At 37.1% G+C, this 11370-nt stretch overlaps 1 non-coding gene across 1 annotated transcript; it reads left to right on the top strand.

The window, feature by feature from the left end:
• Window positions 1–6038: 6038 nt before the first annotated feature.
• On the top strand, window positions 6039–6140 carry LOC111818451. The gene has a single exon (XR_002822432.1). It is a non-coding gene; the product is annotated as a small nucleolar RNA U13 (small nucleolar RNA).
• Window positions 6141–11370: the final 5230 nt, after the last annotated feature.

The following is an 11370-nucleotide window of genomic DNA, read 5'->3' as shown; positions in this document are numbered from 1 at the left end:
AGGTAGGTAGGTAGGGAGGTCAGTCCACCCTTAATGAGTCTGCTATGGCTTGAATAGTCACAAATCCTTCAGAACACATGTTGAGCAATCCCAGTGCTTGGGAGGCTAAAAACCAGGAGGATCACTATGAGTCCGATCTGTCTAGTGAGACCCTGTAGACCTTGTACTAAATACATTAAAAAAAAAAAAAAAAAAACCAAACACATGTTGAAACAATTCCTAATGCAATAAATGGAAGATGTTCAGTTGGGAGGTGCTTTGTTCTTACGGCTCTGACCTCATGAATGGCTTAAGGCTGCAATAAAAAGGACTTGCAGAAGTGGACTCAAAAACTGCTCTTTTGCCATGTGAAGAACAGTAATTTTCACTCTAGGGAACACAGTAGTCAAGGCTTCCGTCTTGGAAATACAGTCTAGGCCCTTCCCAGACACCAAAGTCACCAGTGCCTTGATCTTGGACTTCTCAGGTTCTAAAACTGTTCTTTATAAACTACTCCATCTCAGGTATTTGGTTGCAGCACTGCAGAAGTGACTAAGACAAAGTATATACAATAGATACACAATATATTTACTTAGTTTTGAATGTGTTCTTTCAGTATCTCACTCTGGGCGTGTGTGTGTGTGTGTGCGTGTGTGTGTGTGTGTGTGTGTGTGTGTGTGTGTATAGATACTCAGCTTTAAGTAAATACCAGTTACTTGAAAAAAATCTCTAACATAAGGAACCAGAACAGATATCCATTAGCAATTGATAAAGTTACTCATGTATATGTGTATACAACAGAAGACTATTTTTAATTTTATTTATACTTTTTGGCCTGGGATGTAGGTTTCAAATGGGCACTATGTGTACTAGCTTAATTAAAATACACAATATTTGTGAAAACCATAAAAAGAAAAAAGAAAAAACAAAAAATTTGCACCTGGAGTGGTGTACACACCTGTAATTTCAGCTACTTAGAAGACCAAGGCAGGAGGAATACAAGTTCCAGGCCTACCTCAAAACAAAATTTAACAAGGGCTAACAGTGTAGTTCAGTGGTAGAACACTCTAATATATGTGAGAACCTGAATTTAATCTCCAATACCTCTTAACAATAGCAACAACAAACATGGAAAAAAAACTAGAATAAAAATGAACAGATGAATATTTTCTCAGGTAGAAAAATAGAACTGAAAGCATCCAAGCTGTGAGACATGAATGCCTGAAACACAGCACTTAGAAAGACTTAGGGAACTGGGGAGACAGCTCAGCAGCTTAAGCACCTGCCTGGCAGGCAAGGTCCTGAGTTCAATCTCTAGCACCAAAATAAATAAATAAATAAATAATAATTTAAAAAAACGTAGGCAGACTTTCAAAGAGTATCGACAGGATGATTAAAGTAGCATCCTAGATTCTTGCAATGGCTCCAGTCTGTATGTCTCCTTCAAAGCCTCATATACTAATACGTAGGGCTTTTTGGAGATAGACAGGTCTCATAATGGAATTAGAGGGGAATGATAAATACATTGGTTTAACCTTGTTCTGGATGTGGATAATGAACATTTCAGCCTGAGTGTTGCTGACACCAATCAATAGGCTTGCAGCCTGGGTGGAATATAAAGGGAGGACTGCTGCTGCTTGCTGCTTCACTGCTTTCTGCCTATACTGCCATGGACTGCTTCTCCTATCATGCTGCCCTGTCTTGGAACTAGCTGACTATTAACTAAAACCTCTACAAACTGTGAACCCAAATAAACCCTCGACCTTGTGGGGGTCGGATATTTTGTCTTAGCAATAAAAAAAAGTAGCTAAGACAATTTTATATGAAGTAGATAGCCTCAGTGATAAGCCCCTGTCCGCAAGTAACAAATTATCTCAGGAGCTAATCCATAGACTGTCAACCAGTGTCTTTCAAATTTTTGAACTAGACTCACAGTAAAAAACACACTTTATACAGTAATGCAACAAAAGTACCATGAAATAATATCATCCCTTTTTATGTATAACACGTTTTCATATTTTCTATTAGGTTTATTTTATTCTCAGCTTTTCAATGCTGGCTACAACTCACTAAACTTACTTGATGTCACTAATGGGTTTTAACTTCCATTTTTAAAAGCACTGCAGAGGACTAAGGTGTATTTTATTAAAAATAAAAAAAAAAAAACTTCTGGAATAGAAAATTGGAGGTGGCACAGAGTATAGCAAAAAAATGGAAATTTGACAGAAAAAGTATTTGGTCTGAGCTTTAAGACAGTGAATGGGAAGAAGACTGTTACAGGAGAAGGGAAGGAAGGGCAGGAAAGGCAAGGCAAGGCACAAAAGCAGAAAAACAAAGGATTTGCTAAAGGTAGACAGAGAAAAAGATAAGTCTGAATGAAGAGAGAAACAGAAAATGGAGACAGAGCAGGGTGGAGATTAATCACCAAAGGCTTGACAACTATGTTAAGGATCTGATATTTCCCCAATAGCAATGGAGATCAAGGAATGTGGGAAGGGGATTGCCAGGGAACTGCAGCAATCTCATGATAATATACTAATGAATTTTTTTTTTCCAGTACTGGGGATTGAACTCAGGACCTTGTGTTTCCCAGGCAAGCGCTTATTCCACTGAGCTATCTCCCCGGCAAAGTTTGAGTTTGGAACATGTTCTGATTTTTTTTTTTTTTTTTTTTTTTGCGGAAACAGGGATTGAACTCAGGCCCTTCCACTTGCCAGGCAAGCGCTTATTCTACTGAGCTATTTCCCTGGCACTAATGAATTTTAAATGCATAAAATTATATAAATTAAAGGCTAGCATTGTGGTACACACACACTATCTAGAAAGCTGAGACAGGAGGACTGTAAGCTTGAGCCCACTTGAGACCACTCAGCAATTTAGCAAGAACTCTGTCTCAAAATAAAAAATAAAAATATAGTTCAGTGAGAAGGCCCTGGGTACTGGTAGGAAAAAACTGCGTATGTATCACTATGTGAACCAGCAACAGTTTATTATTTCTTCGGAATTTTTTTCCCCTCCTAAACCTTTCTGAAAGAAAATAATGAATTGATTTGAACAGCTGCTGTTCTTTTCCTGAAAAGAAGAGCAAGCAAGTTCCTGAACAAAAAAATATCCTTTCTTTCCTTTGTAATCAACTATATTAATACAGGCAGCTCCTTGGGCCTGAGATCCAGCCTGAAGAAACCCCTTCACTTTACTGAGCGCGCCAGGTTGTCTTCCTACTTGGCCTTTTGTACCTGCTGCTCCTCTTGGTAACGCATTCTTGATGGCTAACATCAAGCTAGATATCCTAGGCCTGGGAATCCCATGATTTCAGAGCTTGGTTAGATGTCCTTGCTGCTGCCTCCTGGGGCACTTTTCCATCCAGCATTTTTTTAACCTTGAATTACAATTATTTATCTGCCTTCAAAATTAGACTAAAACTTCCATGAGGCCAGAGGTTACATTGATTTTCATTAAATCCAAAGCTTTTTCACATTTATTTATTTATTTATTCTGTACTAGGAATTGAATCAGGACCTTGCACTCCAGGCAGGCACTGAGCTATATATTCCCAGCCCACCAAAACTTTACTTATTGGTATAGTCCCTAGCCCATAGTGAGCATTTAATAATTATTTGATAATATAAAGCTTTTGTTTTATACACCAATATATTTGTTTAAAGCTAAATTCTGAAACTAGAAGTGAGGAGGGGAAAGAACATACCATCCTTCTTCCAGGCCCTGGACTAACTGTTCTTTTGGGTTGGGCCAAGGTTTGCACCTACTGCATCATGCATGACTCACATGCCCTTGGGGCCCCTTTCTCCGTGGTATGTATACAGTGTGTATTTGGGTTGAAACACTACCTGGCATTAAATGAAGGATTTGGAGAAAAAAAAATAAAAAATAAATAAATAAATAAATAAATAAATTCTGAAACTAAAATTTAAAAAAGTCAAATCTAGGACTAGATTTGAAAAGTCAAAAGCTAATTCAAGCAAGACAAATAATCTATAATCTGCCTCCTGAGCAAACTAATCTAACCGTACAGACTGACCTGTAGAAGCACTGCTCCAAATAGGTTAAAAAGGTTAGGTAGTGTGAAGAGTTTGAACTTGAACTAAATAAAGCGCTATTGAAGGTTAAGATGTAGGCATATAATTAAAATAAGGTATTAAGAAGATTAATCTACTCTGGAATGCATCATCAGAATGGTGAATTTTTTACCTCCATTATTTTCGGCTTGTATTTTGAGCTATGAGTACATGATCATCGCAACATGAAAATCAACTATAAAGGCTAAGTTTGCATGGATAAAGTTCAGTATTTGTTAACTGAACAAACATCCTTTTTGAGGATATACTTTTTATACATTCTTCTATGCTGTAATAAAAATAAATTTTAGAGTCTGAGATGTAGTTCAGAGGTACAGCGACACTTAACATGTCCAATGCCCTAGGTTCAGTTCTCAGCATGGAAAAAAATCATAAACTATAACCTGACTCATAATGAAAGGGAATAAAAAGTGTCGAAAGCTGAGTCACATTAACATGCCAGCATTTCTGTACAGAAAGGAGAGTCTATGATTAAGAATGGGAAATAATGGGGAAAAATCCATGTAAAATGACTAACCTTACTATTCTGATAGGATAAAATGGCATTTTTCTTATTACTTTTTTACTTTGCTGGTGTTTCTGTACCAATAAATAATTTCAATAATAACTATGATTCCCACCTTCTGGAGAGAAGCAGAAATATGCTGAATGCGTTGCAGGGCATTCAAGACTTCCTCATGACCTGCAAAAAATATAGATAAAGAATCTGAAAGAATTTCAGTACAACAGTGGCTTAGAAGTATCCCAAGGGTCCAATGGAAACACTGGGGAAAGGCAAGTGGTTTGTTTTTGAGCAGGAGTATGTGAAAAAGGATAGAGAAGACATCCTGAAGAAGGGAACTCTTGAGCTCAATACCAGCACTATTCATTAGAGTAAGGCAGAGAAGCAGTCACTATGTGGGAGCTGAGAGCAGAAGCCTGGGAATTCCAGTAGGTAAACAGAGGACAGAGATCACTAAGAACTTGACGAGCCATGCTAAGGACCTTCAACTTTGACCTTGCAAGAAATAAAGAAAATAGTTATACATGGGAATGATGATAGATATGCACTTCAGAGAACTTTGAAATCAATACGAAAAGTAATGGGAGATGTGGGGACTAGACACTGAGAAATCACATAAAGGAGTCACATAAGAGGAAAAGGATAATGAAGCCTTCAAGAGACAGGAGCAGAAATTAAACTGATAGGAGAGACTCAAGAATTATTTAGGAGGTAAAATCAGGAGTTTTTCTTTTCTTTTGCAATGATGAGAACTGAATCCAGGGTCTCAAGCATGTTAGGAAAAAATTCTACAACTAAATGACACACGCAACTCTGAAATCAGGAAGGCTTTCCAGATGCAGGCAATCATGGAGACCAAGTTTAGAATGCGTTTCAAAGTCTGGGTGGATGATGACATCATATAGTGAAATAGGAGCAGTAAAAAGAAAATTGGTGAAAAGTGGGAGTGAGGCATCAGCAAAAGGACAGAACAGATATACTTTGCTTTGTACATGTTGAATGTGAGCCACCTGTGGGGCAGTGCATCAAGTCGTAGACAACTGAGGACCTCAGTCTAAAGGTAAAAGAATAGAGGTGAGAATAGAAGACATGTATTTGGGAGTCACTAAAAAAGACATAGGTAAAACCACGAAGAGTAGATTTAATTGCCCATACGGAGCTAGTAGAGCCCAAAGAAAGGGCAATGGCTAAAGTCAGACAGAAGGGTATCTAACAGTAGGAGGAACTGGCTTACTACATTAAATCTTAGGTCAGGAGTCATCTCTAAAGAATTTTCTTTCATTATTCAAAACTTTTAGGGGCCCTGCCCATTAGCTCAGTTGTTTAAATGACTGCTTAAACAAAGTGATCAAGATGCTGTGGTTCAATCCCAAGATCCTCAAGCCTTACCAGACCTGCCCTGAAGGAATCCTGAGCCAGCCAAAAAAAAACCAAAAAACAAAAAAACTTACGAACTTTAGACCCTTTAGTTCATGAGCATGATAATTGGATGTTCATGCCTTATGCATGAGATGTGCTTCCCTCAAACCTTGTTACAATGTGGGCACATTACCCATCTGATATGAGGGAAAAAAAAAATTAAAACTTCTTAGGATTTAAAGAGTTGTGCTATGTCTTCCTTTGAAATGAGAAACAAAGTCAAGGTCAATATGTAATTCATGGGCTGCGAGATGGCTCAGTAGAATAAGGGCCTGAGTTTAATCCCCGGTTCCAAAAAAAAAAAAAAAAGTAATTCATTAAGAATATTTAATTCTTAATATTTAATTATTTAATAAATTAAATGACATTTATTGGGTGTTTGCTATGTTACAAGCACTGTGTTAACTGCTTTGTAAGTACTATTTATTTTAAACTTAGTAAGACCCTTTATAAATGAAGAACTTTATAAGTGATGGATGAGGTCTGGGTAAATTTAGAATCTCTCTTCTGTCCTCTGTCTCTCTCTTTCTTGGCACTGCTGTAGATTGAATCCAGGGTACACACATGTTAAGCAAGTGCTCTACCACTTAGTCACACTCTCAGCCAGCAAGGCTCCATTTTTTTTAATGTATTTAGTACAGGGTCTACAGAGTCTCACTACACAGATCGGACTTGTAGTGATCCTCCTGTTTTCAGCCTCCCAAACGCTGGGATTACAAGCGCGTGCCACCACACCCAGTCTCAGTGACCATCTCAACACCCCCCGGGGGTGAGACTGGCACTGCAGGCCAGGGACCAAACCCCCATTGCTGAGCTTGCCTAAGCAGGCACTTTAGTCCACTGATGTATCTGGCTGGCCCGAGGCTCTATTATTAACCACTGTTAAACATAATTTCTCAAAGGTGCTCAAAACAAATTATAAGTGACCAGAGACAGTTTGCTACTGCTATATAACAATGCTTAGCAATGACAGTCACTCAAGTTGTGACCAGATTAGAGCATACATTTTAAAGGTATATTCTAGTTTTGCAAATGATTACACTGCCATAGTCCACAGACTCATTCTCCTTTAATCATAGGGAGAAATATCAGAATTAAAACTTGAAGAGTGGGAGTACAGCTCAGTGGTAGAACAAGTGCTTACCATAAGCAAAGGCCTGGGTTTGATCCCAACCATCTCAATAAAAGTCTGGAAAGTTCCAGAAAACAAAACTTTAATTTGCTTCATTTCTGCTGTGCTGGCATATCTGGCTGAAGCTTCTCACCATCTAACAGTCTTTCTCCAGCACTAGCTTAAGCGTTACTGCCAGGGATTGTTTTTGTTGTACTGGAGATGGAACCAAGGCCTTTAGACTGAACTACAATCTGCAATCCTCCTGCCTTAGTCTTCCAGAGTACAGGGCTACAGATGTGAGCTATCATGCTGAGCTGCCCACTACCTCATTTGTAAACTGTTAGGCCTAGAACAGTTGCATCGATGATTATACTGAGCATAGCCAGACTTTTCCTTGGTTGTTACTCTCTATATAATGTGGTATGTCAACTGTTTACATCATACTTACATTGTATTAAATGTCACAAATAATATACAGGTGATTTATACAGGAGGATGGATGTATATTATTGCAAATACTATGTCATTTTATGTAAGGGACTTGAGCTTTATGGATTCTGGGAGCCATAATAGGTCCTGGAGTCATGGATACCAAGCCATGTGTCAGAGCCTAGTAACCCCAACCAACGTAAACATTAACATATCCATAACATGAACTAAGATTGACAATATCAACAAGAATGAAACTGTGATAGGAAAATTGGAGGAGGGGGAGAAGGAGGAGGAAGGAAGGGGATTAAAAATTTAAAAAAACAAGTACAGAATGTACATATATCCACTACCCAAGATGACTGTAAACTGTATGTACTGCAAAAACTTTTTAAAGAATACTTTTCACCTTAATTCATCTCTAGTGAATGGCTGTATGGAACTCTAAATTTAAGTACAACTACACTACTGTTCTCTGGTTCATGTAGGATAAATCTTGGATTCATGGCAATGTCAAGTGAAACGACACTGCAAAGAAACCCTTTGTTTTCAAACAAATCAGTGTTTGGTTTTAGACAATGCTTATTCATGCAGCATACCCTAGTTAAAATTATAAAAGTTGAAAACAACAAAAACTTCCACCTGTATATAAATTTAATAGAACAACAGCCTTTTAGAGGTGGAAAGAACTTTTAGTGATTTGAAGTAAAAAAAAAAAAAAAAAAAAAAAAAAAAAGTCAAATTTGCTACGAGTTACTTAATTTAATAACAGGTCCAGTACTAGGATTTAGGCCTTTAAATTTCCTACCAAGGGTGACTAAATAGTATCGGACATCAGAGAAGTTAGTATAAGCCAACATTTATAGTGTGTGCTTTATGCTCTTCAATAAACTTTTCATTTTTACTTCCAGCATTTCTCTCACAATTCAGTTCATAAGTTAGAATAAACATATTAAAACAATAGCATTTACTCCTTTGGGCGTTCAGTTGCCAACAGAGTAATGCCACATCACAAAGGGAAAGGTAATTTAATTACTGCAATAACCACTACTGAAGAAGACATATTTCAGTAGCATACTTTACTTGCAGAAATTTCACTCCCAGAGATGGAGGAATGCCTTTCTTTCTTTCTTTCTTTCTTTCTTTCTTTCTTTCTTTAAATTTCTATACAACCTCTTTGCCAAGACTTTTAAAGATTCTATTGCTACCTCCACCACCTATATTTTTGTTTTTGCTTTTGTTTTGTACCAGGAATTGAACTACTAGCCCTAGTACTTGCCAAGCAGACACTAGTTCATCTACTTCTATATATTTTTTTCCATTCTCACATTCTTGCTTGATTCTTCTGTAATTGCTTTTTGTTATCCTCATCTATATTTTGTTCTGAATTGCATCATTTCTAGATCAATGTTAATCTATTTGAGAGAGGTATCAACACTACTTGAAAAAGCGCATTTTTAAAGTGCGCACTGCGATGCAAACCTAATGCCAGTATTCTGGAAGACTGAAATGGGGGATCACGAGTTCAAGGCAAGCTTAGGCAATTTATGGAAACCTGGTCTCAAAATTTTAAAAAATAAAATAAAATAAAGGACTAGGAGTGTAGCTCAATGGTACAGCATTTGTCTCAAAATAACAAAGAATGGACACTTTCCAGATCAGTCAATGAAGCCAGTGTTACCATGATACCAAAAATCAGGTGATAAGAGTACCAGAAAATTAGATGCAAAAATCTTCAATGAAAGACCTACAAACCAAATTCAAACTACAAGAAGCATTAGTCACCATTGCCAAGTATGATTTATCCCAGGAATGCAAGACTGATTTAACATCTGAAAGTTACCAATGTAATATACAGTATTTAAAAGGGCAAAAACCACATAATTATCTCAAGATATACCAAAAAAAAAAAAAAAAGACATCTGACAAAACCAAACACCCTTTCTGATAAAAACATGCAACAAACTAGAAAGAGGAATTTTTTCAAGCTGATAAAACTTACTTAGAAGAAACCCACAGCTTATCTCACATATGGTAAAAAAAACTAGATGCTTTTCCCGAGACCAGGTATGAGCTGACCTTAAAATTCATGTGGAAACACAGAGGATCCAAAATAATCAATGCAACGTTAAAGAACATTAGAAGGCTCACCATGCCAGATTTAAAAACTTACTACAAAACTATATTAAAAATTAACTGGTGGGGCCGGGGAGATGGCTCGGTGGAATAAGCGCTTCCCTGGCAAGCGCAAGGGCCTGAGTTTAATCCCTGGTTCCGCAAAAAAAAATAAAATTATATTAAATTAAAATTAAAAATAAAATAAAATTAACTGGCATTAAGTTAGGTCAGTAGACTTTAATTGAAAGCACAGAAATAAACTTCTATGGCCCAAGGCCCATAATTCTGGAAAACAGATGCCAGTGAATGATAAGGGCATCTTTGCTACATGGCAACAAGCGGAAAGGGTAAAAACAGATGTACTCTACGTCCCTGCGTAACAGCACAACTCACTTCTATATTTGACATGAATACCAAGACAATTCAATAAAGGAAAAAATAGTCAATAAATGATGCTGGCACAACTGGATATCCACATGTAAAAGCATAAAGTTGTCTTAGACTTTGTGAAATAAAAATTAACTCAACATAGATTACAAATAGAAAGAAGCTATGATGGTTTGAGAACAAAACATGGGTATACCTCCACGACCTTGGGTTGAACAGTAAGTTCTTGGATGCTATGACACCTAAAGCAGAAACAACAAAAGAAAAAAACAGACTTGGACTTCATCAAAAATTAACTTTTGTGCTTTAAGGAAATAGCCATGAAAGTTAAGTGAAAGCCCACAGAAAGGGAAAAAATATTTGTAAATCATATATGTGATGTACCCCAAAAATATTTTTTAATAATGAAAAGAAATGCTACAATGTAGATCAATCTTAAAAACATTACGTTAAGTGAAATCATCCAGTCACAAAGGATCATGTATTGTATGATTCTGTTTTTTATTAAATTTCCAGCATAGGCTAATCTAAAGAAATAAAGAAAGACTACTACTGCTGGTGACTGAGGAAGAAAGGGACAGGAGTACCTTGATAATGGGTTTCAGGTTTCTTCTTGGCATGATGAAAGTTCTGGAATTAAATAGTGGTGACAGCTGGACAACACTAACAATAAGCCATTTTAAAGTAGTTTAAAATGGCATGTAAATTATGTCTCAACAAAGGTATACTTTAGATAACCCTAGTTACCTAGTATAAGAGACTAATGTCTTTTCCACTTATTGGAAAGTTTTACTTCTTTTAAACTTTCTAAAGCATCCGAATTTTCTCAGCACTTTCATCACAATCTACATTAGCCCATTTGGGCTGCTACAAAGGAACATGGAGATTGGTTCATTTATAAAGAAAAATCACCCCACCCCCCAACACACTGTATTGAACATTGAACTCAGGAATTTTGCACTAGGTACATCCCCAGGTCTTTCTCTTTAAATTTTGAGACAGGGGCACCAAAATGCCCTAGGCCCATAATTCTGGAAAACAAATGCCAGTGGATGATCAGAGCATCCTCGCTACATCCTCATATGGCAGCGGAAAGGACAAAAACAGATGCACTCAGTGCCCCTACATAGCAGGGCAACCCATTTCCGTAAACCCTTTTCATAGCAGCATTAATCTCTACCTTGAAAACCTATGCATCTCCCAAAATACCCCACCTCCTGTTGCACTAGGGATTAAGTTTCCAGCACATAAATTTTGGGTGGTAGACCATAGCATCATCTTTGCCCAAGAATATAAAAACAATTTTATTAGATAATAGGATCATT

Source organism: Octodon degus, unplaced genomic scaffold, assembly GCF_000260255.1.
Source record: "Octodon degus isolate 3935 unplaced genomic scaffold, OctDeg1.0 scaffold00091, whole genome shotgun sequence".
Taxonomy (NCBI): domain Eukaryota; kingdom Metazoa; phylum Chordata; class Mammalia; order Rodentia; family Octodontidae; genus Octodon; species Octodon degus.
Note: the sequence above shows the minus strand (reverse complement) of the source record. Positions and strands in the feature narration are given on the sequence as shown.